This window comes from Ornithorhynchus anatinus, chromosome 4, assembly GCF_004115215.2.
Source record: "Ornithorhynchus anatinus isolate Pmale09 chromosome 4, mOrnAna1.pri.v4, whole genome shotgun sequence".
NCBI classification, from domain to species: domain Eukaryota; kingdom Metazoa; phylum Chordata; class Mammalia; order Monotremata; family Ornithorhynchidae; genus Ornithorhynchus; species Ornithorhynchus anatinus.
In genome coordinates, this window is record NC_041731.1 from 47848229 (window position 1) to 47875476 (window position 27248).

Below are 27248 nucleotides of genomic sequence, written 5' to 3' on the forward strand. Positions count from 1 at the left end.
AGGCATCAATAAAATATAAATGAATAGAATTATAGATATGTACATATACACACAATTGCTATGGTGGGGAGGGAAGGTAGAGCAAAGGGAGTGAGTCGGGGCGATGGTGAGAGGAGGAGGAGCTGAGGAAAAGGGGAGCTTAGTCTGGGAAGGCCTCTTGGAGGAGGTGAGCCTTCAGTAGGGCTTTGAAAGGGAAAGTGTGATTGTTTGGCAGATTGTTCCAGACGTTTAACTCCCTGTGTATTGTATAGTTTAACTCCCTCTTCAGACTTCCTGTCCCCACAGCCCTGCCATCTTTCCCCTAATGACCTAGCCACATATTTTATTAACAAAATTGAAACCGTCAGGTATGATCTAAAATTTCCTGGCTCTTCTCAAGGCATTCTCTCCTCCTCCACCATCTTCGATTCCTGAAATATTCCCAGCACCATCTCAAGAAGAGATCTCTCTCCACCTCTCAAAATCTCCCCCTTCCATCTGAGCCTCTGACCCCATTCCTTCACACTTGATCTCTCTCTTCTTCACTCCCTGGCCACCATCTTCAACCTCCAGTTATTGCCCCATCTCCTTCCTATTATTCCCCTCCAGACTCCATGATTGAGTTGTCTACACCTACTATCTCCACTTTCTCCACTCCAATCTGGTTTCTACCCCCTTCACTTCATGGAAACAGCCCTTTCTAAGGTCAACAGTGACCTTTTTCTTGCCAAATCCGAAAGCCTCTACTGCATCCTAATCTTCCTCAGCCTCTCAGAACACTGTGGACCACCCCTTCTCCTTGAACAGTATCCAACCTTGGCTTTAGTGATACTGTCCTCTCCTGGTTCTCCTCCTATCTCTCTGACTGCTCCTTTTCAGTCTCTTTTGCAGGCTCCTCCTCTGTCTCCCACCCTCTGACACTGGGGGACCTTCAAAGCTCAATTTTGAGGCCCTTCTATTCCCAATCTACACCCACTCCCTTGAAGTGAAGAACTCATTCACTCCCATGGCTTCAACTACCATCTTAGCATAGGTGATTCCCAAATTTACCTTTTCAGCCCTGACATCTCACCTTTTCTACAGTCTTGCATTTCCTTCTGCCGGACATCTCTACTTGCATGTCCTGCCGACATCTCAAAGTATATCCAAAACAGAACTCCGTATCTTCTCATCCAAACCCTATCTTCCCTCATCTTTGCCATCAATGTAGACAGTACCACTATTTTTCCTGTTTCACAAGCCCTTAACCTCGATGTTGTCCTTGACTCAGATCTCACATACAACCCTCATATTTAATCTGTCATGGAATCCTGTCAGTTCTATCGTCACAACATTGTTAAAATATGCCCTTTCCCCTCCATCCAAGCGGCTACTATGCTGACCCAAGCACTTATTCCATCCCACCATGAGGACTGCATCTGCCTTCTTGCTGCCCTCCCTGCCTCCTGTCTCTCTCCTCTCCAGTCCATACTTCACTCTGTTCATACTTCACGGATCGTTCTTTCTGAAAAAAACAAAGTTTCAGTCCAAATCTCCCCACTCTTCAAAACCTCCAGTCGTTGCACCTCTGCCTTTGCATCAAACAGAAACTCTTTACCATCAGCTTTAAAACACTCAAATCAGCTTGTGCCCTCCTCCCTTACCTCACTGATCTCCTCCTACAGCCCAGCCTGCACACTTTGGTCCTTTAGATTTACCTTGCTCATCGTGCCCCAGTCTCACCTATCTGTAGACTGTAAGCTCATTGTGGACAGGAAACATGTGTACAAACTCTGTTGTATTGCACTCTCTCCAACAGTAGAGTGCCCTGCACACAGTAAGCACTCAATAAATACCATTGATTGATGGATTGATCTTGCCACAGATTCCTTTCCCTTGTCCTATTTCTGGTCTGGAGCTCCCTCCCCCTCCGTTTATGCCAGACTACCACTCTCCCCACCTTCAAAGCTTTCTTAAAATCACATTTCCTCCAAGAGGCCTTCCCCAGTCAAGCCCCCTTTTTCCCAATTCCCTCTCCCTTCTGTGTCATCTGTGTACTTGGATCTGTTCCCCTTGAGCACTTGGTATTCACCCTTCCCTCAACCCCACAGCACTTATGTATATATCTGTAAAGTATCTATCTATATTAATCCCCCCTCTGGACTGTAAACTCCCTGTGGGCAGGGCATGTGTCTGCCAACTTTTTTGTATAGTAGTACTCTCCCAAGTGCTTAGTTCAGTGCTGTGCACACAGTAAGCCTCAATAAATGCCATTGATTGATCGATGCAAGCATGGCCCCACTCCTATCTGAGCATTTTGACTGCACAGGTCTCTACATCCTGGGCCTTGGAACAGCATCCCCAGAGCCCTTGGGAACCAACCCTGGCCTTGCTAAGACTCTAGACTAAGGCTAAGCCAAGGCTTGTCTGTGCCACAAGTGCTAACCAAGGATGACTGGCACATTGCTTCTAGTTTCCCACCCTTGGTATAGTAACATTCCAAAAAGTATCCATCATGCCTACAAATTTACATGCTTCTGTTAAAAGTTCAATATAAGATTAAATAATACTGTCCCTAGAATCATACAGTATAACACTCATGGCTCCTGTTAGGAGAGTTTATTTTTCTGGGGTTTTTTTGCTCATTCTACTCCTGCTGAAAAACGCTCTTTTTATGTCTTGTGAAGTGTGTGTGTGTGTGTGTGTGTGTCTTAAAAGTACAAAGTACCAGGCCACTGCAAACAACAAAAATGACAGCCCAGCAAGGGACTGTGTCTTGGTGCTTGGTGTAGTCAGGACTGTGGGTCCCTCATTGGCTTTTTCAGCCACCTATGTGCCTTCAGGTGGTTTTCACATCCCTGTCATCTTCTTGGACAAGGATAATTCTATATACTTTGGCATCCAAAGGGAACTCCTGAAATGTGATGGAGTCACTGGGTGTATGTGCAGGAGGGTTTCCCCTGATAAAGCGTGTCCTAATGGATAGAGCACGGGCCTGGGAGTCAGAAAGACCTGGCTTCCAATTCTGGCACCAGCACTTGTCTGCCTTGTGACCTTGGGCAAGTCAATTAACTTCTCTGTGCCTCAGTCATCTCATTTGTACAATGGCAGTTAAGACTGTGAGACCCATGTGGAACATGGTCTGTGTCTAACCTGTTTACCTTGTATCTACCCCAGCACTTAGTACAGTGTCTGGCACTTAGTAAGCACTTAACAAATACCATTAAAAACAAAAAAAAGCACCCCCTCCCTCTGCAGAAGGAAGTTTGGTATTTTGGATCAGCAGGCTGGATCTGGGAAAATTACCCACTACGGCTGCAGGGAGTATAAGGTGTAAGTATAATTTAGATTCAAGTGGCTTTTTGCTATTGATTGTGAGAAATTTCCTTCTCTGTAAAATACTGAAGGGACCCATGTGCTATGGCAGTAAGGCTTTTAGTATTTTCTGGTGCTGCTGTGTTGGATTTAAGCAGGGATGGAGAAGCAGCGTGGCTCAGTGGAAAGAGCACGGGCTTTGGAGTCAGGGCTCATGAGTTCGAATCCCAGCTCTGCCACTTGTCGCCTGTGTGACTGTGGGCAAGTCACTTAACTTCTCCGTGCCTCAGTTCCCTCATCTGTAAAATGGGGATGAAGACTGTGAGCCCCACGTGGGACAACCTGATTCCCCTATATCTACCCCAGCGCTTAGAACAGTGCTCGGCACATAGTAAGCGCTTAACAAATACCAACATTATTATTACTTTTGAGCTTTCACTGTCTAGAACAATATAATTTATTTGTTCCTTTTTATGTTTGAAATATTGTCAAGGGACAACATTTCCTGTAGGCTGTAAACTTGTCTTTAGAGTGTAAACTCATTATAGGCAGAGAGCGTGCTCACTAATTCTGTCCTATTGTACTCTACTTAGTGCTTAGTTCAGTGCCCTGCACAGAGTAAGCACTCAATAAATACCAGTCATTGATTGAGTGGTTTCTTGGAAAGCAAAACTGATGACTGCGGCAGGCTAATGTTTGTTGTGAATTGAGGTCCGGGTCGTACAAGGTGGTGTTTATGGGGGGAAAACCGTGAGCCCCATGTAAGACAGGGACTCGTCCAACCTAATGAACTGGTATCTACCGCAGTGCTTAGCACAGTACTTGACACATAGTAAGCACCTACCAAATACCACAATAAGTCAAAAATAATAATAAAAAAGGTGTTGTTTGCACAGTGACCTTGGTTCGCAGAGCCCCCACAGAAAGACAACTTGCCTGAATTCTGATCAAAGGTCAGAAATTGCAAGTTTCTTTTCATGCCTAGATCCTGCATGCTGATGCTGAGTTGAAAGTCATCTCCTACTCTCTAGGCAACAGCTTCTGCAGTGTCTTCTGAAGTGTTTGATCTCTGCCTGGAGCTCAGCAGCAACAGTACTTCTGAGAGGGCTTACAGAGAGAGGTCCCTTGACAGTAGAGTTTGTGTTTGCAGAAATGGTGGTGGTGAATGTAAGAGGGGAGCAGGATCTTGCAGGGTGGTGGGTTAAGTGAAAGAGAATGAGAACTGGCAGAACAAGGGGGAGGAGAGGAGTAGCTACTGGCTGTCCAGGGGCCGGAAAGTGGAGGAGCCCAGAGAGAACTTTTATTTAAAAAGTTGTATCCGTCGCCTAGGTTATTTCTTCAGACATCAGGAGTTTGGTGGGTGGATGAGTGGGTGTGGGGGGGATTAGATAATTCCCAAAAGGCATTTGTTGTCCTGAAACTGGAATCCATCTCAGATTCCTTGGATCTTATGACCTCTCTTTTATCCTGAACTCTCTGGGGATTTACATTTTATTGGGTTTCCGTCAGACCATTATCAAACCAGCACTGAGACAGAATCGGTCAGGAGTATTTATTGAGCACTTAATGTGTGCAGAATGCTGTACTAAGTGTTTGGGAGTAACTGAATAATAAATAGTTGAGTAAAATTACCCCTTAACTCAAATGGGCCCACAGAGGCAAGTAGGAGTGGGCAGCTCAGGCCCAGCTAGAGAGAATTAACACTCCTGTGGCTTTCCCCCACCACAGATACTGGAGCCTGCTGCTGAAAGGATGAGCCATCTGGCTGTCTGCATGGCATTTTAGGAGTGAATGCTGTCAATCAGTGGTATTTTTTGATTGCTTACTGTTTGGACTAAGTGCTTGGGAGAGTACAGTACCAGAGAGTTGGTAGAATTGGCCCACAAGGATGACGATGATTTATTCAATTCATTCAATAGTATTTATTGAGCACTTACTATGTGCAGAGCACTGTACTAAGCGCTTGGAATGTATGATGATATTTGTTAAGTGCTTACTATGTTTTAAGCTCTGGGATAGATACGAGGTAATCAGATTGTCCCACTTGGGGCTCATGGTCTTAATCCCCATTTTATAGATGAGGTAACTGAGGCACAGAGAAGTTAGGTGATTTGCCCAAAGTCACACAGCTGATCTTACAAACTAGAGGCATTTTCTGCATTACTAGTCCACCCTCAGCACTGTGCTCATTTGCTCATTTCTATATATTTTTATTACCCTATTTATTTTGTTAATGATGTGTACATCCCCTTGATCCTATTTATTGCTATTGTTTTTGTCTGTCTCCCCCGATTAGACTGTAAGCCCATCAATGGGCAGAGATTGTCTCTCTCTGTTGGCGAATTGTACATTCCAAGCGCTTAGTACAGTGCTCTGCACATAGTAAGCGCTCAATAAATACTATTGAATGAATGAATGAATTGAAATTCCAGTCTTGGTACTTGGCTTACATGGCTGTGATAAACAAGGTGGGAACCCTGGTCTCAAATGTATTAATGAGTAATGCGGTAAATACACTTTTGCCAAAGCTCCTTTATCCTTGACTCCTGTTTCTCATTCAACCCACTTATTCATTCTGTCCCTGAATCCTGTCGGCCCCACCTTCACGACATCACTCAAATCAGCCCTTTCCTCTCCATCCAAACTGCTATCACTTTAATCCAAGCACCTATCCCACCTTGATTACTATATAGGCCTGTTGCTGACCTCCCTGCCTCCTGTCTCTCTCCACTCCAGTCCATACTTAACTCTGCTGAAAGGACCATTTTTCTGCAAAAACATTCAGGGTATGTTCCCCACTCCTCAAGAAACTCCAGTGGTTGCCCATCGCTCTCCTCATCAAACAGAAACTCCTTTCCACTGGCTTTAAAGTACTCAATCACCTTGCCCCCTCTTACCTCACTTTGCCAGTCTCCTACTGCAACCCAGCCCACACATTTTGCTCCTCTAATGCCAACCTTCTCACTGTATCTCAGTCTTATCTACCTCGCTGTTGAGCTTTCGCCCACATCCTGACTATGGCCTGGAATGCCCTCCCTCTTCATATCCGACAGACAATTCCCTTCAAAGGCTTATTGAAGCCACATCTCCTCCAAGCTGCCTTCCCTGACTAAGCCCTCCTTTCATCTTCTCCTACTCCCTTCTGTGTCACCCTGATTTGCTCCCTTTTATTCATTCCCCCTCCCAGACCCACAGCACCTATGTTCATATCTGTAATTTATTTATATTAATGTCCATATCCCCCTCTAGACGGTAAGCTTATTGTGAGCAGGGAATGTATCTGTTATATTGTATACTGTACTCTCTCAAGCACTTACTACAGTGCTTGGAACTGCCTATCCAGTGCTTAGAATAGTGCCCAGCGCTTAGAACAGTGCTCCAGCGCTTAGAACAGTGCTCGGCACATAGTAAGCGCTTAACAAATACCGACATTATTATTACAGTGAGAAAGTGCTCAATAAATATGATTGACTGACTGACCGACTGGCTCTGGTGAGGCATTGATGTTTTTTGATGATCATGAGTTTTAGAAGAAATTCAGATTTTGCTCAAATCTGCCAAATACCACTTTTTGGCAAACGGAGAAATGTGTGGGGCTGAGAAGGTGACCAGATTGAGAGCCCAAACCCACCAGTGCCTCCTCTGAGCCCAGCTTCCAAATCCTGCTATCAGCATGTCTGGTCTCCCAGTCCTCTCTCCCCACCCCTCCTGCAAATTACTTTGGGTGGCCTGGGGCTGGCAAGCTGGCAGGCTGGCATCACTGCAGGGCAGAGTACAGGGCTGCCAACCATCCTGCACACTGGCTGCCAATCAGTCTCTGGGCCAATTAGGATTCATGCACAAGCATAACTTAGCTTTTTAGGCCTCTTCCACAAAAATATCAAATCCGTTCTGATGTAAGCTGTCAAAGAAGCAGATTTTGCAAGGACCACTGTTGCCAGCAGAAGCCATTAACATTTTTACTTTCTGTTAGGTATGTCTTGTATAGACATGGTTCATATGACCTTTAGCTTTCCCAAATTTTATAAGAGCCCGGGGGAAAGGGGATGTGCTCATTCTTGATCAGGACCCTGCCATCAAACTCATTTTCAAAGTACTGACAGAAGCTGGTTTATCCGTCAGTTTATTAACTGAAAAATTTAAATACTTTGGCTAGCCCCTTATAAGGGCAATCTTGGATGGATTCATTTTGAAGGAGGGGTTTGTGATGCTAGAGTTTCCTGGGTGGGTAGGCAGATATTCTGGGTTACTGGTGTAGACTCTGCTAATCTGATTGGGAAACAGCTTCAGGTCCACCCCATTCTCTCTCCCCACTCACCTGTGACCCTTCAGGCTGTATATTCTCCTCTGACCATCTAAAGTGCTCCCTGTGTCCTAGCAAGGCTGCTTAGGATAATACAGGGTTTGCTTCTCTGCAAGTAACAGCTAACAGTTCTCTTCCTATAAAAATAGCTTCAGCCTGAGACTTCTGGTTGGTAGCAAGCTTCTTCTTGAGTCTTTCTGCCACAAGCCCTTTGGGTGATTATGCAAAATACTCTTGGGCAGCCTTGACTTCGAGGTAACTGGTTTTTATCAATCAATCATACAGTCAATACATCAATCAATCTTGAGTGCTTACTGTGTGCAGAGCAATGTGCTAAAGGATTAGGAGAGTACAGTACAACAGAGTTGGTAGACACATTACCTGCCCATAAACGCACAGTCTAGAGGGGGCACTTCCCCCCACCTCCCTTCTATTCCTGAATGGCCCAGAGAATACAGATTTTCTGCCACTTCTGGACTAATCTTAGAGAGGAGTTTCCTTTGGAAATATTTCAAACCAGCTGGTGGGATTTTGCTAGTGTTATAAATCGAAGAAACTTTGGATGCCCCAAGTCAATCAATTAGTCAGCTATATTTATTGGGTGTTTATTGGGTGCAGGGCACTGTACTAAACACTTGGGAGAGTAATAATAGTGATAATAATGGTATTTGTTAAGCACTTACTATGTACCAAGCACTGGGGTAGATACAGGGTTATCGGGTTTTCCCACATGGAGCTCACGGTCTTAATCTCCATTTTACAGATGAGATAACTGAGGCACAGAGAAGTTATTTGCCTCAAGTCACACAGCTGACAAGTAGCAGAGCCCAGATGCGAACCTATGACTTCTGACTCCTAAGCCCATGCTCTTTCCACTAAGCCACTAGTAAAGGACAAAAATGTAACAGACACATTCCCTGCCCACAACTAGCTTACAGTCTAGAGAGACAGTGAGAAGGTTGGCATTAAAGAAGTGAAATGTGTAGGTTAGGTTGTAGTAGGAGAGTAGAGAGGTGAGGTAGGAGGGGGCAAGGAAATTGAGTGCTTTTGAGCCGATGGCAAGGAGTTTCTGTTTGATGCAGAAGTGGATGGGCAACCACTGGAGGTTCTTGAGGAGTCAGGCAACATGGCCTGAACAATTTTATGGCAGAAGAATGATCAGGGCAGCAGAGTGAAGTATGGGCTGGAATGGGGAGAGACAGGAGGCAGGGAGGTCAGCAAGAAGACTGATTCAGTAATCAAGGTGGGTTAGGATAAATGCTTGGATTAACATGATAGCAGTTGGATGGAGAGGAAAGGGTGGATTTTAGAGATGTTGTGTAGGTGGAACTGTCAGGATTTAGTGATGGATTGAATATGGGGATTCAATGAGAGAGAGGAGTCAAGGATAACGCCACTTGAATGAATGAATAAGCATGTTTGAAAGTGGGCGGGGGGAGAAGCCATTGGAAAGTGAATGGTTGAAGATGGCAGTCAGGGAGGGAAGAAGGGAGACAAGTGTTTTGATAAAGGGATGGGTTTGATGCATAGGTGGAGGGGGTGAATTTTGAGAGAAGGCAGGAGATTCTTTTCTTGAGATACTGCCAGGAAGGATGGGAGAGTGTGTAAGTGCTCAATAAAGATGATTGAATGAATTAAAATTGGTGGCTAGGTCATTAGGGGCAAGGACTGGGGAATGTGGGGAGACAGGGAGTTTGAGGAGGGAGTTAAATGTCTGGAACACCTGGAGAGGGTGATAGGAGTGTGTGTCAGTAAGGATGGAGAAATACTTTTGCCGGGCAGAGGGGAGGGCTGAGTTAAAGCACACAACGATGAACTAGAGGTGAACAAGGTCGGCCCGATATCTGGATTTCCACCAGCAGTGTACTACAGTAGTCTCTCTTGGCATGTACAGATTTTTTTGTTTGCAAGGCTTCTTCTAATAATAATAATAATTGTGATTTTTAAGCACTTATTCTGTGCCAAGCAATGTTCTAAGCACTGGGGTAGATACATGAAAAGCAGTTTGGACCCAGACCCTGTCCCACATGGGGCTCAGTGGTTTAGCTGTCATTAAGCTCAGATGATATTCAGTTTCACCTTTGCATGGGGTTTTTATTAACCAAATCCCCTGCGAATCTAGAGGGGCTTCTGTAACTCTTTCTGGAAACTGGGCTGACATTCCCATCCAATTTTGCCAGTCCTGAATCAGCATTCTTTTTTTTAATGATATTTGTTAAGTGCTTCCCATGTGCCAGGCACTGTTCTAAACACTGGAGTAGATACAAGATAACCAGGTTGGACACAGTCCCTATCCCTCATAGGGCTCATAATCTTTTGTTTCATTTACCTGCTTTCATGAGTTATTGCACTCTGAACAATGCTTGTGATGGCATCAGTTTATCCTTGTCAGGGAAGTGAGTTTGTTTCTTTTCAATCAGGTGGCATTTATTGAGTGCCTACTGTGTGCAGAACACTGTACTAAATTCTTAGGAGAAACAAATGTAACAGAATTAGTGGACACATTCCCTGCCGACAAGGAGCTTCTCTTTTGTGGGACCTCTGTGAAAATCTAACCTTAATTATGAAAAATCATTAAAAACAATTTTATTTATGCATTTCATACATTTCTTACAGAGAAGCAGGATGGCTTAGTGGAAAGAGCAGGGGCTTGGGAGTCAGAGGTTGTGGGTTCTAATCCTGATCTGCCATTTATCAGCTGTGTGACGTTGGGCATGTCACTTGACTTCTCTGGGCCTCAGTTCCCTCATCTGTAAAATGGGGATGAAGACTATGAGCCCCATGTGGGACAACCTGATTACCTTGTGTCTACCCCAGTGCTTAGAACAATGTTCGGCACATAGTGAGCGCTTAACAAATGCCATTATTATTATTATTGTACCTGACTTTTGTGCACAATTATGCTGATTCACACTGTAGATGTAAAGTGCTAGATCTTCTTGGAGGGTCAGAAGAGGAGATGGGAGGAGATGAGGAAGAGCAAGATAGCAACTGATGTCCCGGCACGTGCAGTGAGTTAGATTGTGATGGAGAGGATTTCCAGGCATATCATTTGAAAAGACGACTGGAGTTTAGCAATTTTTTTAAAAAGTAGTATTTAAGTACTTACTATATGTCAGGCAGTGTACTAAGTTCTGGGGTAGATACAAAGTTGGAAACAGTCCATGTCTTAATCTCCATTTTGTTTAAGAGGAAGCTGAGGCACAGAGAAGTTGTGACTAGTCACGCAGCAAACAAGTGGCAGAGCTGGGATTAGAACCCAGGTCCTCTGACTCCCCGGCCCATGTTCTTTCCATTAGGCCACGCTACTTCCTAATGTTCTAAATCTGTGATCATTCTGGGCGGAGAGGGGATTCAGGAATCAGTTTGTCTTGGGAGAGAAGGATGCAAAATTTTAATGGAAAGGGAGATGCTCTCGGAAGAAGGGTACAATGCCCTTCTTGTACAAGGGTACAAGGGTACATAGTAAGTGCTTAGCAAATACCATTAAAAAAAGAAAGTGTCTTTGGCTTTTCTTTGTAGACTTAAGCCAAATGAACTGCTCCTCTCTTCTATTCCCCTGAAACAGCAACTTTCCCATACTCCCCTCTATTGTTATTATTATTATGGTATTTGTTAAGCGCTTACTATGTGCCAGACACTGTACTAAGCACTGGGGTGGTTACAAGAAAATTGGGATGGATACCGTCCCTATCCTACTTGGGGGCTCAAAGTCTCAATCCCCATTTTACAGATGAGGTAACTGAGGCCCAGAGAAATGAAGTGACTTGCCCAAGGCCACACAACAGACAAGCGGCAGAGCTGGGATTAGCACCCATGACCTTCTGACTCCAAGGTCCATGCTCTATCCACTAAACCATGCTGCTTCTCTAATTTATAAGCTCCTTGTAGGCAAGAATTGTCTCTACTTATTCTTTTGTATTGTACTCTCCTGAGTGCTTAATAAAGTGTTCTGCAGCAGGGAATGCTCAGTAAATACTCTTGATTGATGGATACTTTTACTGTTTATCTGACTGAGTGTTGGAAAAGTGAGTAGGGCCACCCTGGCTGACGAGGTAGGGTGGCAGACAAAATCCTTTCTTACGTTGCTTGCTTCTCAGGGAATTTTTTAATGGTATATTTAAGTGCTTACTATGCGCCAGGCACTATACTAAGCACTGGGGTAGATACAAGCTTGAACACAGTTCATGTCCCACATGAGACTCACGATCTTAATCCCCGTTTTACAGATGAGGTGACTGAGGCATAGAGAAGGGAAGTGACTTACCCAAAGTTGCACAGCAGATAAGTGCTGCTGACTCCCAGGCCCATGCTCTATACACTAGGCCTCCCTGCTTCCAGGGATTCTGCACTACCTTCTGCCTCTCTGTGCCTCATGGTTCTGGGTCTCCACTGCTTGCTGTGTAAAGAATGACCCGCTGCTCTGATACAGACTTAATTGGGGGGTGCAGAACATGTGGGTGCTGGCTTCCATGGCTGCCATACTACAGACCCAGGGGCCCCTCTTACCTGTCTTTGCCCAGCTTGAACAACTGATTCGGCAATAATATAATATATAATGTAAAATATTGCCAAAACTTCTAATAATCTTGTTCCTTGTTATAGTCATAGTAATAATGAGACTTATTAACTGCCTAGCCTTTGGGTGATTACAAAAGCCTGTGTCCCACACTGGACTCACCATCTAAATAGTGATAAATCAACACCTCAGTCAATAGCAAGTGCTTAGTACAGTGCTTTGCACACAGTAAGCACTTAATAAATATGTTTGAATGAATGAATGAATAACAGTGAAATGCAAAGCAGCGGTGAGAAAACAATCAGCTGACTTTAGGGCTAATTGTGATCAAGGATCCGTAGTACAGTATTTAAGCTTGCTTCATTCTTATTTTTCTAGCTTTTATTAATGTTGAGGGACACTGGACTGTGATAGACTTTTGAATTGGCATAACTAGAGGAGCTAGAGACTGCAGGGATGAAGAGTAGATGTAAAAAAAAAACAAAAACTCCAATCTTCTAGGCGGGTGGAATACTGATGTCTGCAAGTGGGCGGAATACTTAACTGTGTGTTTAAAACTGAAGATTTTGGGCTTATTTTTACAGTAACTACTGTCTGAAGGAAAAGAGCCCAATCATGACACGTCCCGAGTTTCAAAGCATGAAGACTAATACACCTTGCGGGTAAGCTAACTTCCTTTGATTTCTGAAAATGAAGATTGTTCCATAGAATCATAAAATATGCAAAAAGCTTTACTATTCAAAAATGTATTTTCATGGAATTAGTGTTGCAGTAGTTTCAGAAATTCAAGGATAAAATGAGAATTAGCATCCCAAGTTAGGTTGCTTAGGTGGGTGGGGGTTATAAACTAATCCAATCAAAATTTCCTGATTATTTTAGACTCCACAGAAGACCTGTGCTCCATTTTGCTTTGGGTAGCTATTTTAACCAGTGCTCCTAATACACTGACACATGCTCTTATTCTATTTCCAAAAGTTGCAAGTCTTTAATATCCCTCTCATTCATCTTGCAGAAGATTAGGTGTAACATATATTCAGCAAGCTTGGGCTCTAGGGAAGGGAATATGTGGTCAAAATAGATCCTGCGGTGGTTTCAAAGACCTGAAATGTTTAGTCCGTCCTAAAGGACATATTAGTTTCTGCAGCGATTAAGGATTTAAAGTTGTGAACGCTTTCTGGACACAGAACCTCTGTTTCAATAGCAGATTGTAAATGGGTAAGCCAGAGAGGTTTTCAGGCCGTTTTCCTTACCCAGACGATGATATCATTACTTCGCTGCTAATCTCTGCCCACCGAATCCTTCTCTACACAATGAATTCAAGCAGAACTGGTCCCTTCTTTTGCCCTGATTGAGTCTCTCCTGACTCTTTTTGAAGTCCAGACTTTCACAATTGAGTCGGTGTGCATTTTTGATGATAGTATTTTGAGGCATTTTTCTTCTCTAAATTGATGTACTCTTTTGGGTAACTTATAATATTCTCTACTATTTCCATAGTGCTCCAATTGTAAGCTGTGTGCAGATAAGGAAGTAAATTTAGCCTGTGAATTGCTGTCAGGACTGTAATCAGACTAAGTACAATTTGTAAAATCAGGCCTATTTAAATGTGCTAAATTGAACATTCTATTCTTCCCACATCCTAAGCAAGCACCCACTCTCTCCTTTATTACTTGTGTCCTCAACCCTGTTAGAAAACCCTTTCCTGTTTTAGAGAGACTGATTGATTTTTTATATGTGTGGTTAGCCTTCATTTTCAAGAATGACTCCACAGTTGGTGAGACCCTACCCATGTGTGCAAATGTGGCTGAAGAGACTGCATGACTGACACTAGGATTTTGGTTCTAATCCTGGCTCTGCCAGTTGCCTGGTTTGTGACCTTGGACAAGTCACTTAACTTCCCTGTGCTTCCTCATCTTTAAACTGGGGATTCAATGTGTCTTCTCCCTCCTACTTAGTCTGTCAGCCCCATGAGGGCTGGAGACTGTGTCTGACCTGATTAACTTGTGTCTCTCTCAGCACTCAGAGCAGTATTTTACAAATAGTAAGTGTTTAACAAATATCATAATATTAATAATGATAATAAGGTAATGGGCATGATAAGTGGGTTCCTTACTGCTCTAATGTGTTTGTCCTGCATGGGGCCTGTCTCTTTTTTTTTTTTCCCCACACCTACCTCTGGTATACCAGTCTTAGCAAGGCCTGTACTTCTCTCTTCTCACTAGTCTGTAAGCTGGGCAGCAAATGTATCTACTTACTTTGTTATATTGTACTCCCCAAAGTACTTGGTTTGGTGCTCTGCAAACAGTAAGTGTTCAACAAATATGATTGATGAGCTCCTTGTGGTATAGGTTATGTTTCCCTACACTATTGTACTTTCTCAAGTGCTTAGAACAGTGCTCTGCATACGGTGGGCGCTCAACAAGTACCACTGATTAATTTATCTTCGTGCCGCTGACTGCAGGCCGATTTGTCTGTATCAGCTTTTTCCCAGTTGTGCTAATGTGAAACTGTGCTTCACTCAAGTATTTGGGAAGTGAATTCTGCCCAAACAGCAGTTGCTTGGGTGTCCTGTTATCATCCATTCCCTTCACGTGTCCCGACTAGTGAAGCTATGTTGCTGCAAGCGTTACTTCAGTTCTGGTGAGTTGACTGCATTCCAGGGCCTGATTGTTGGTAATCTTGAGCTGCCATTTAATACTGAGTTTGGTTCAGAGGTGATGCTGGGGAAATGACTCAAAAATCAATCAGTCTATCAATCAGAGGTCATTATCTAGGACTCACTGGGTGCAGAGCACTGTACCAAGTGCTTGGCAAAGTGCAGCAGGGTTGGTAGACACAATCCCTGCCCCCAAGGAGCTTACGGTCTTCAGGGGGGAGAGAGACGTTAAAATAGATTCCAGTTAGGGGAAATAGGAGAGTATAAGGATAAGTACTGTGAGACCGGGGTGAGTATCAAAATGCTTAAGGAGTACCCAGCCAAGCGTATAGTCAACGCAGAGGGCAGAAGTCAGAGGCAGAGGGCAGAGGCATAAATAAAAGGCTAAGTCTGGGCAGGCTTTCGAGGCCTGGGAAGGCCAGATCAGAAAACTGGATATGTCTTCCTGCCAAGGTCCCGGATTCCCAGCCACATAGGAGATTGGACACCACCACAGCTTTTCTGCCACTTGTAGAGGTGATAACTCTCAAATACAGCACCAAATTTAGACATCACTGCAGTCTTACTAAAGAGGGCAGCTTGAGCCAAAGGCGCTCTTGCCCAACTCCTCATGGGCTGGATAGGTTGCAGCCAAGAGGCTTCAACCCCAAATATCTCAGACTGTGTTACTAGACCCATGCCAGAGTACAACCAGCATAGGCACAGCTAGCCCCCCCCCCCCCCAACTGGAACCGTCCTGGATTAAAAGGAGGGTACCCTGAAGGTTTCACCTTTGCCCTCAGGTCAAGAAATAGGTCTGGCTAGTGTTCCCCGATAGTGTTGATTCCACCTTGTGTTTTGAAAGTTTGATCTCTCAGAGACCCAGGAATTTTCACTGGTTGCTGCTGGTTTTATACCCAGCCAGCAAATTGCTTCAGCTTCCAAGACAATAGATTGCCCTCTCTCAGAGGCACTTAGAACAGCGTCTGACTGGTCTAACCCTGGCTGTGCCACTCATCTGCTGTATAACCTTGGGTAAGTCACTTAACTTCTCTGTGCTTCAGTTACCTCATTTGTAAAATGGGGATTAAGACAGTGAACACTATACAGGACATGGACTGTGTCCATCCTGATTAATCTGCATGTACCGCAGCAGTTAATTCAGTTTCTGGCACATGGTAAGCGCTTAACAAATACTATTAAAAAAACACAAGATGTGGCCTTATGGATGGAGCTTGGGCCTGGGATTCAGAAGGCGGCTCCACCACTTGTTGTCTCTGTGACCTTAAGCAAGTCACTTTATTTCTCTGTGTCTCAGTTTCCTCATCTGTAAAATGATGGTTAATACTGTGGGTCCCATCTGGGACATGGACTGTGTCCAACCCATTTAGGTTGTATCTACTCCAGTGCTTACCAGAGTGTCTGGCAGAGAGTAAGCATTTAAATACCATTTTTAAAAAACAAAAAATGAAAAAGAAAAAAGAAACCTTTCTTCTGCCTTCCCCTTGGTATAGAGTTTGATAAAGTGTGGCAACAGGAGGGTATTATTCTGCCAAGAGCTCTGATGGCTTTTAAAATTCTGGTTTCTACTTTTCCAGCTCTCTGTGCATTTTTGGGTAGCATACTGGTGGGCAAGTTTGGTTGTAGTTTTAATCCTGGATTGCCTGTGACATTTTTTGGTTGATATAGGGGCCCCTGGGTTTAAAATGGTACAAAAATTTGGCTTTATTTTGTTGAATTTTCAATCCGTAATGTTGTGCAGTATCTGTAAAGTGATTCATAATCATCTGCACATCATCTTCTGTATATGCTTCCAGAGCAAAGTTGGCTGCACATCTCAGCTCCTGAATGTTTCCAGAACTTTTGATAATGCTCACAGCCTACTGAGCTGAAAGATTTTCCTGGTGGATCAGGAGTTTTCCGATCTTCCACAGAGGATTTTGAAGGCTTGTGGCATTCTTCAGTGACCTCATTATGTTGAGGAAAAGCTCAGGCAGTCAGTCCCCTGAGGATTATGTTCACTCTTTGCATGTAGAATTCTATAGGAATGCCATCATATTTGAGTGCTTTGCCATTTTTCATGGCTTTGAGAAATAATTTTCCTTTAAAGTCAGAGCTAAGCTAAATGTCATCAAGTTTGGTTGGACTGGTTTTCGATGCTAGATGGTGGAATGCATGTTCAGGAGTTCATTATCATGTTCTTGCCTTCTGGGCAAGATCCCCTATTTGTCTATGATGAGGGTGATTCCATCTGAACTCTTTAGTAATGTGTATGGGGCCATTTAAGTCTCACTGCCTCAAGGAGCTTACTGAGAGGCAGAGTAAAATCATCGTTCTTCCAGATTTCCATGGTTATTGATACTCGGGGGAATTCCCCTAGCTTTGAGTGCTCCAGGTGTGTAGGGAATTGCCCTCTACAATTAGCATTTTCTTGCATATCTTCAATTTGGCATCGGCATTTGTTTCCTTTCTTTGCTTTTGGCTGTTCTTCGGTGGTTACTAAGCAACTGGAGCAGTGAAAGTGGGATATTAGCTACAGCTTCATCTGCCAATGCATCTTCCTTCCACTCTGTGGTTTTATTTAGTTGGTGTAGAACTGGGTCCTATCCTCCTGTACTATTAGTTTAGAATCTCTCTCCACTAATGAGCTCGCCTGATGGATAGCTGGAATGCGGCTATCCAGAGCTGCTCGGTGACATTTGGTCGAGACATGTCTATTTTGATTTCATTGTTATCTCTCAACTCTCCAGGCAAGGTCTTTCCCTTCCATCATTCAAATAACTTTTGAAATGCTAACTCCTTCATAAATTCCCTGTCCCAATCCTGTGTCAGAAGGCCTTCTCCCTGTTCCCTCTCCTAACCCCGTGCTTGGCCATAATGGAAGCTGGACTTGAACAGGTCCTGCACAATTAATGGGGTACAGTTTAGTGTGTGGGGACCCCTTCATCTTCTGGGGACTCTCCCATCTTTCCCAGCAGTTTCTCTAGAGGAGATCTGCCTCTTCTCAAAAGCCACCCCCTCCACATGCACATCAGATCCCATTTCTTTGCACCTCATCAGAACTCTTGCCCCCTCTCTTCTTCCCTCCCTAACAACCATTTTCAACCATTTGCTCTCCAGTGACCTCTTCCCCACTCTTTCAAACTTGCCCATTTCTCCCCTTATTAAAAAAGCCCTCCCGTGATCCCATGGCTCCCTCCAGTTATTGCCCCATTTCCCTCCTACCATTGCTCTTAAGCATGTTGTCTACATCCGCTGTCTCAAATTCCTCTTCTTCAATTCTCTCCTTGACCCACTCCAATCTGGCTTCAGTCCCCTTCATGCCACAGAAACTGCCCTCTCAAAGGTCACCGATGATTTCCCTGCCAAGTCCAACAGCCTCTACTCCATCCTAATCCTCCTCAACCTCTCAGCTGCCTCTGACACTGTGGACCACCTCCTTCTCCCAGAAACATTATCCAACCTTGGCTTTACTTATCTTCTGTCCTCTCCCAGTTCTCCTCTTATCTCTCTGGCCCTTCATTCTCCATCTCCTTCACCGGCTCCTCCTCTGCCTCTCAACCTCTAACTGTAGGGATCCCTCAAGGTTCAGTTCTGGATCTTGTTCTTTTCTCCATTTACACCCACTCCTTGGAGAGCTCATTTGCTTCCATGGCTTCAACTACCATTTCTATGCAGATGACACCCATATCTACATCTCCAGCCCTGATCTCGCTCTCCCTTTCTTCAGTCTTGCATCTACTCCTGCCTTCAAGACATCTCTAGTTAGATGTCCTTTCATTCATTCATTCATTCATTCAGTTGTATTTATTGGGTGCTTATTGTGTGCAGAGCACTGTACTAAGCACTTGGGAAAGTACAGTAGTAAAGAGAGAAAGTCCCTGCCCACAATGAGCTCCCATCACCTCAAACCCAACATGTCCAAAAAAAATCTCCTTACCTTCCCACCTAAATCCTGTCCTCTCCCTGACTTTTCCATCACTGTAAATGGCATCACCATCTTTCCTGTCTTATGAGCCCGTAACTTTGGCATTGTCCTTGACTCCTTTCTCTCATTCAACCCACATATTCAATCCATCACCAAATCCTGTCAGTCCCACCTTCACAACGTTGCTAAAATCCACCCTCTCCTCTCAGTCCATGCTGCTACCATGTTAATACAATCACTCATCCTATCCCGCCGGGATTACTACATCAGCCTTCTTGCTGACCTCCCAGCCTTCTATCTTTCTCCACTATAGTCCATACTTCACTCTGCTAACTGGATCATTTTTGTGCAGAAACATTCTGGATATGTCACCCTGATCCTCAGAAAACTTCAATGGTTTCCCATCTACCTCCACATCAAACAAAAACTCCTATGACCAGCCTGCACGCTTTGCTTCTCTATTGCTAACTTTTTTACCGTGCCACGGTCTCGCCTGTCTTGCCGCTGACCCCTAGCCCACATCCTGCCTCTGGCCTGGAATGCCTTTCTTCCTCTAATCCAAAAGACAACCACTCTCCCCCGCTTCAAAGCCTTGCTGAAGACACATTTCCTCCAAGAGACCTTCCCAGACTAAGCCCCACTTTTCCTCATGTCCCACTTCTTTCTGTGTTGCCCTTACTTGCTCCCTTTGCTCTTCCCAGCCCCAAAGCACTTAAGTGCATATCTGTAATTTTTATCTATTTGTATTGATGTCTATCTCTCCCACTCTACACTGTGAGCTTGTTGTGGGCAGGGAATGTCACTGTTTATTGTGTACTGTACTTTCCCAAGTGCTTAGTACAGTGCTGTGCACACAGTAAGCACTCAATAAGTACGATTGAATGAATGAATGAATGAATGAAGAAAAGAGGGAATAGTTGAAAAGATCAGTAAGAGTAGCCACAAGTTTTGTAAATGCTGTTGATTTATGAAGATGATGAGGAGGAGGAGGAACTCTTTTTCCTATGAAAACTATGTCCTATAACAGTCAACTTCTAGGTCGAAAAGTAACTTTGGGATCTGGAGGTGAGGTTTAAGAGTCTTCAATTATATTTTCCAGGAAAATGGTGCTGGAGAGTCCTCAACAGCTATTTTAATGTGGAAAGAGTGGCTCTTGAGAATCTCTTACCTCTACTTACCTTGTCATGGGTGTTTGGTTTGACTGTTGGTTGACATTAATAGGGTGTATTTGCCTCCCCCATTAGAGATGTAGGGAAACCTGGTTCTGCTTCATTCACATTCATTCAGTAGAAGTGCTGGTGGTGGTGGTGATAAAGGGGATGTTGGCAGAAAATGTGAAAGTAGTGAAGTCTGTAGCTGAACTTTCAGTTTGTCTTTAGGAGTGGTTAATCCCTTTTGTGTGACTGTACTGTTGTTCTATCAAGTTGGAATTTCAGGTACAAAAAGCCACAGTTGATCACTTAATTTCTCAGTGCCTCAGTTTCCTCATCTGTAAATGGGAATTAAATACCTGCCCCGTAGAATGCAAGCCCCATCTGGACAGAAACTGTGCCTGATCTGATTATCTTCTATCTATTCCAGCACCTAGAACATTTCTTTACACACTGTAAGTGATTAACAAACATTATCACCATCATCAATATTATTATTATTATTATAATCCCCATTCTATGATACTAAAATGATTGGGGCTCCATTCCTGGGCCTTGCCTGTGGTATGATTTAAATTTCTGAGTTGCAGAATTTTACATTATTCTGTGGACTTGACTTAGATTAGCATATTTTGAATATATCATCAGGAGGACTAATTCTCTGGATAAGACTAATGCTAGGAAAAGTACAGGGAAAACGTGGAAGAGGCAGACCAGCAGTTAGATGGATAGAAACCATAAAAACAGTAACAAAAGAATCATTAGCAAGATTACAGATTATGGTGAAAGATAGGACGTTCTGGAGAAAATATATCCATAAAGTCATTATGAATCGGAAATGACTTGGTGGCATTTGATAGTAATAAAACACTATAGATACTCAATATTAATGTTAATAAGGCTCCCAAATCTACCCCTGGCCTCCAGATATATCTCACTCTCCCTAAACTTTCTTCCTCTCTACCATTTTGCATTTTCTCCTGTCTGCAGGCCATCTCTGCATGATGTCCTGCCAGTACCTCCAGCTCAATACTCCAAAACTGAACTCCTCATCTTCCCTCCCAAATCCACTCCTCCACCTAACTTTCCCATCACAATCGACAATAACTCCGACCTCCCAGTCTCTGAAGGCCGGAATCTTGACATTATTCTGGTCTTCTCCCACTCTTTTCAATCCCCATATTGTTTGTTGCCATATCCCGTTGCCGATTTTTTTCCCTCCACAGCATTTCCAGGATTTATCCCCTTTTCCTCCATCCACACTGTCACCATGTTCGTCCTTGAATTTATATTCTGTCATCAGCCTCCTTGCTGATCCCCTGTTCTCCAGCTTCACCCTTCTGCAGGCTAAAGTAACCTCTTCTGTCCTGATCACGTTCTTCACAAACCTCCAGTCACTGCCCATTCCTGTTTGCCACAGGTACAGACTCCTGATCATCAGATTTAAGGGCAGTAAAGTCCATTCTCTCCCCCCACAATTATCCACTCTCTCCTCCTTCGGTACCCCGGCCTGCACCCTTTGTTCCTCTCAAGCTACTCGTTGTGCCTCTCTCTTGACTCTCTTGACTCCAGTCTGTTGTTCATACCCTCTGCCCCTGCTTGGAACTCACTCCCCATTCATAACCAACAATTCTGAAATTACATCTCCAGGAGGACTTTCCTAATTAGTTTCTGATTTCCCCAGCTGCCACTTAGCAGGTACCTTATTACCTAAGCACTGACTCATATGCACCTGTATATATCCCCCTCCTATTTGCAATTGATTATAGTTTCTCTCTCCCTCAGTTGACTGTTTACTCCTAGAGCGTAGAAGTCCTGTTTCCATGTTATTCTCCCAAGCGCTTAGTATAGTGTAGTGCTCTGCATATAGCAGGTAATCAATATATAGCAGTCATTGCTTGACTTAGGACTGAAATTGGAGAAGAAGAATAGGAGAATTTTGGGATTGCATTTGTGCCCATAGACTTCTACCAGTTGTAGACGATTGGGTTATTGTTGAAGAACTTGTGTACAAAACGTTTCTCTTAGAAGAATTGCACTAAAAATATTCACTTAATGAAACTCCGGGTAGTTTTGTGGTGTGCTTTCTTGTCATTGTTTAAGAACTGCTGCCCTCTGGTGTGTTCCTGCAGAAAGTGTTTTGGGTAGGACAAGTGGTTATCCTGAAACGTGGCACAAAAGACAGGGGCACAAACATATGTTTGCAAACGGTTCACATGCTCTGTCACTTTTAATTAACTTCACTGACTCGATTTTTTTCTGAATTCCCTTATTTGTCTGCATTCACTTAAGAATGACCTCATCTGGGCCATTGAGAATAATGATTATGTTATGGTTTACTTGTGGTTCAATATCTCAGTCCTCCTTTCTCTATACATGCAAAGTTTTTTTTATTGTTCTCATTCGTTCATTCATTCAGTAGTATTTATTGAGTGCTTACTATGTGCAGAGCACTGTACTAAGCGCTTGGAATGCACAATTCGGCAAAAGATAGAGACAACTCCTACTTGTCTTGTGCAGTCGAGTCGTCTCCGACCCATAGCGACGCCACAGACACGTCTCTCCTGTCATGCCCTGCCTGGTAGTATATCTGTAGAGTTTTCTTGGTAAAAATATGGAAGTGGCTTACCACTGCCTCCTTCCACACAGTCAACTTGAGTCTTTGCCCTAGTTCATTCAATAGTATTTATTGAGCACTTACTATTCATTCATTCATTCAATAGTATTTATTGAGCGCTTACTATGTGCAGACCACTGTACTAAGCACTTGGAATGTACAATTCGGCAGCAGATAGAGACAATTCCTGCCCAATGAGAGACTTACAGTCTAATTGGGGGACAGACGGACAAAAACAAGATGACATAATCACAATAAATAGAATCGGGGATGTACACCTCATTAACAAAATAAATAGGGTAGTAAAAATATCTACAAATGAGCACAGTGCTGAGGGGAGGGGGAGTGGGGGAGGAGCAGAGGGAAAGAGGGCTTAGCTGAGGAGAGGTGTAGGGGGGAAGGGGAGCAGAGAGGGAGCAGAGGGAGCAGAGGGAAAAGGGGAAGCTCATTCTGGGAAGTCCTCTTGGAGGAGGTGAGCTCTCAAGGCTTTGAAGAGGCGAGAGAACAGGGGAGGAGATGTAGATCTGGGTGTCATCTGCGTTTTGGACATGTTGAGTTTTAGATGGCGGGCAGACATCCAGGTGGAGACATCCTGGAGGCAGGAGGAGATACACGCCTGAAGGGAGGGCGAGAGAACAGGGGAGGAGATGTAGATCTGGTTGTCATCTGCATAGAGATGATAGTTGAAGCCGTGGGAGCGAATGAGTTCACCAAGGGAGTGAGTGTAGATAGAGAACAGAAGAGGACCAAAAACTGACCCTTGAGGAACCCCAACAGTTAGAGGATGGGAGGGGGAGGAGGAGCCCGCAAAGGAGACCGAGAATGAGTGGCCAGAAAAGAGGAGAACCAGGAGAGGACAGAGTCCGTGAAGCCAAGGTGAGATAAGGTATGGAGGAGGAGGGGATGGTCAACAGTGTCAAAGGCAGCTGAGAGGTCAAGGAGGATTAGGATAGTGTAGGAGCCATTGGATTTGGCAAGAAGGAGGTCACGGGTGACCTTAGAGAGGGCAGTTTCGGTAGAGTGGAGGGGACGGAAGCCAGATTGGAGGGGATCCAGGAGATAGTTGGAGTTGAGGAATTCAAGGCAGTGAGTGTAGACGACTCATTCTAGGAGTTTGGAAAGGAAGGGTGGGAGGGAGATAGGGTGATAACTGGAAGGGGAAGTGGGGTTGAGAGAGGATTTTTTTTTTAGGATGGGGGAGACATGGGCATGTTTGAAGGCAGAGAGGAAGAAACCATTGGCGAGTGAGTGGTTAAAGATAGAAGTTAAGGAGGGGAGGAGGGAAGGGGCGATGGTTAATCAAGTTGGACACAGTCCATGTCCCATATGGGGTTCAGTCTTCTTCATCTGAAAAATGGGATTCAATTCCTGTTTGCCCTCCTACTTACAGTGTGAGCCCCATGTGGGACCTGATGATCTTGTATCTACCTCAGGGCTAGTCTCTCTCCCGTGCCGCTGCTATCCAGCACAGTTGAGTTTTGACTTGGAGCAGATTGCCTTCCATTCGCTAGTCACTGCTCAAGCCAGGAATGGAATGGATATAATAATGTTGGTATTTGTTAAGTGCTTACTGTGTGCCGAGCACTGTTCTAAGCGCCACGGTAGATACAGGGTAATCAGGTTGTCCCATGTGAGGCTCACAGTCTTCATCCCCATTTTACAGATGAGGTAACTGAGGCCCCGAGAAGTTAAATGACTTGCCCAAAGTCACACAGCTGACATGTGGCAGAGCCGGGATTAGAACCCATGACCTTTGACTCCTAAGCCCATGCTCTTTCCACTGAGCCACGATATGCCTCTGCTTGACTCTCCCTCCCATAGTCGAGACTGGTAGAGTACTGGAAACTCTCCAAGTGTGACCCTGAGAGGGCCTTCTCATCCTTCTCAGTGTTTTAAAGATCAGTGAAGGGTGCAGTGTACTTGGGGCATTGGGAGCCCGGTACAAGTCTAGGGGATATAACTGACGATCTTGTCTGTGGGAAATACAGTAATGAGCCAGGGATTCCTGAGCCCATGGCAGTTACTAGCCCTTTTTTTATATTTCTCCCATATCTCCCTGCCCTGCCTCCAAATTTTAGCCTCCGTTACCATCTCATCATCTAACCTGCAGTGCTGGCAGCCTCGCTATCCCCTGGCATGACCCTAGATTCATTGGGATTGTCACAGGGAGTTCCAAACATTCTGGTGACAGATTTGGGGTAATCTAGAGAGAACTCAGGAATTTAGCAAAGTGCAAAGTTACTGTGCAGGACACCAGGCAGAGATTTGGAAGGGGAGAGGAGTTGGGGGGAGAAGGGCAGCCCCACCTGACTTAAGCATATCCTTATCTTCCTCTGCATCCTCATTGTCCTCATAAAAAGAACCAAGAGAACATGCACTTGTGGCAGAGCAGGATACTGAGGTAAATTTCAAAAGAAGAATAAAGACATTAAAGTCCCTGCTCTGGAGGAGCTTTTAGTCTAATGGGACAAATAATAATAATAATGATGATGGTAATTGCGGTGCTTAACTTATGGGCAAAGCACTGTACTGAGCCCTGAGGTAGATACGAGATCATCAGGTCCCACATGGAACTCACACTCCAAGTAGGAGGGCAAACAGGAATTGAATCCCCATTTTTCAGATGTAGAAGACTTAAACCCATATGGGACGTGGACTGTGTCCAACCTGATTAATTTGTACCCAATACCCAATCCAACCCAAGCACTTTGTACAGTTCCTGGCACATAGTAAATGTTTAATAAATACCACAAAAAAAGAGAGAGGGATAGAAGAGGGGAAGTAGAGGAAAGTGGATGATAAGAAAGGGCAGGAGAAGAGAGAAGAGGAGAAGGTGAATTCAGTGACAGAGGAGGAGAGGACAGGGAACTAAAATGTCAGTCTGGAGAAAAGGAAGCCAGGGATAAGATAACAACGAGTAAGAGTAAAAGGGTGAATGAAAGAGAATGAACCACACAGTTCATTCATTCAATAGTATTTATTGAGTGCTTACTATGTGCAGAGCACAGTTAACAGAAGAATGCAGAATGGACAAGGAGGGTATATAGGCATGAGAGTGGGGAAGACAGGTAGACAGCAGAATCCAGAAATGCTAAAATATTGCACTGGCAAAGGGTCGTGGCCACCAACACCTAGGCTTTTACATTTGAAATGGATTAAGCTGCTAATGTATTTTGCTCACTAGGTGGTGCTGCTGTACTGCAGCACAGTAAGCACATCCTGACTTAAACTTCAGATTAATGAAATTTATCCGCCAATCAGTGGTATTTATTGAGCGCTCACTCTGTACAGAGCACTGCACTAAGCACTTGGGAGTGCACAGTGCAACAGAGTAGATAGACATGATCCTTCAATTTCGGTTGAAGCTCTTCCTCACCACCCCCGGCTGTGTACTTTAGAATTCTGCCCAAACCGCATGGAGAAATGCGAAATGTGTTTTCTTTATCTGTCCTTTCTTCTCTCTCTTTTACCCCCTGGCCCTGAATCACATTTCTTCCAGGGGAAATTCGTGTCCTCCTTACAGCTCTGTCTCTTAAATCTTCACTTTCCAGCCCGTCCTGACATCCATCCTTTGTCTTCCACTTACTATTGGGAGGGCAACTGCTGGAGTTGGTGGGAGAAATTCCACTTTTGCTTCCGTGGCCCTGGATTCTTTTAGGATAGACCTGGAAGCTTACCTGTTCACGTCATCCTTCCAGCTATTATTCAAATGGTTGCCTTTTGGGTTTGTAATTCTAGTGGATAAGGCAAGACTCCTGCTCGTGGCTGGGGCCGTGGCTTCTGGAGTTATTGGTAGCCACAGGACCTCTGACCCAAACAGCTCGAACCAAGGGAGGCTGGAACTGGGGAATCAATCGATCAATCAATCAGTGGTATTTATTGAATGCTTACTGTGTGCAGAGCACAGTATAAGTGCTTGGGAAAGTACATAATAACAGAGTCAGCAGTCGTGGAGCTTATGGTTTAGCGGGAAGACCAAGGCTGGCCCAGGTCTTAGTTAGGCTTTCCCTGATTAACTTTTCTTCTCCCCACATTAATTCATTCAGTTGTATTTATTGAGAGTTTACTGTGTGCAGATCATATCCTCCCCAACTACCACCTCAGCCCTTATGCAGCCACAGCCATTTGAAGTACTTGCATACTTACTTTAAACACGTTCTCATCTACATTTCAAGTTTTTATTTCTTTTCTATTATCTGTCGATTATTTTACCCCTATCTCCCCCCGCCCCTAGAGTGTACACCCTTCTGAGGGAGGGATTGTGTCTTCCAACTCTACTAAGCACTTGGGGAGATTACAGGACAGAGGTTTTCTTACCCACAGTAGGCACTCAGTAAACACCATCAATTGTTTGGGAGTGCTTACAACGGTCTGAAATTTCACTTTAACTTGGGGAGAGATATATGGCCTCTGTATTCATTCATTCATTCAAAAGTATTTATTGAGCGCTTACTATGTGCAGAGCACTGTACTAAGCGCTTGGGATGAACAAGTCGGCAACAGATAGAGACAGTCCCTGCCGTTTGACGGCTTACAGTCTAATCGGGGGAAACGGACAGACAAGAACAATGGCAATAAACAGCGTCAAGGGGAAGAACATCTCGTAAAAACAATGGCAACTAAATAGAATCAAGGCGATGTACAATTTATTAACAAAATAAATAGGGTAACGAAAATATATACAGTTGAGCGGACGAGTACAGTGCTGTGGGGATGGGAAGGGAGAGGTGGAGGAGCAGAGGGAAAAGGGGAAAATGAGGCTTTAGCTGCGGAGAGGTAAAGGGGGGATAGCAGAGGGAGTAGAGGGGGAAGAGGAGCTCAGTAG

General features: G+C 44.3%; 1 protein-coding gene across 6 annotated transcripts in view; it reads left to right on the forward strand.

The window, feature by feature from the left end:
• Positions 1 to 27248, forward strand: part of RALGPS1 (Ral GEF with PH domain and SH3 binding motif 1) — a 480822-nt gene that overhangs the window by 46460 nt on the left and 407114 nt on the right. For all 6 annotated transcript variants that reach the window (XR_005659940.1, XM_029062600.2, XM_029062604.2 and 3 more), the window contains exon 2: positions 12680 to 12757. The gene's annotated coding sequence lies outside the window, so the exon portion shown is untranslated. The remainder of the gene's footprint in view (positions 1 to 12679; positions 12758 to 27248) is intronic.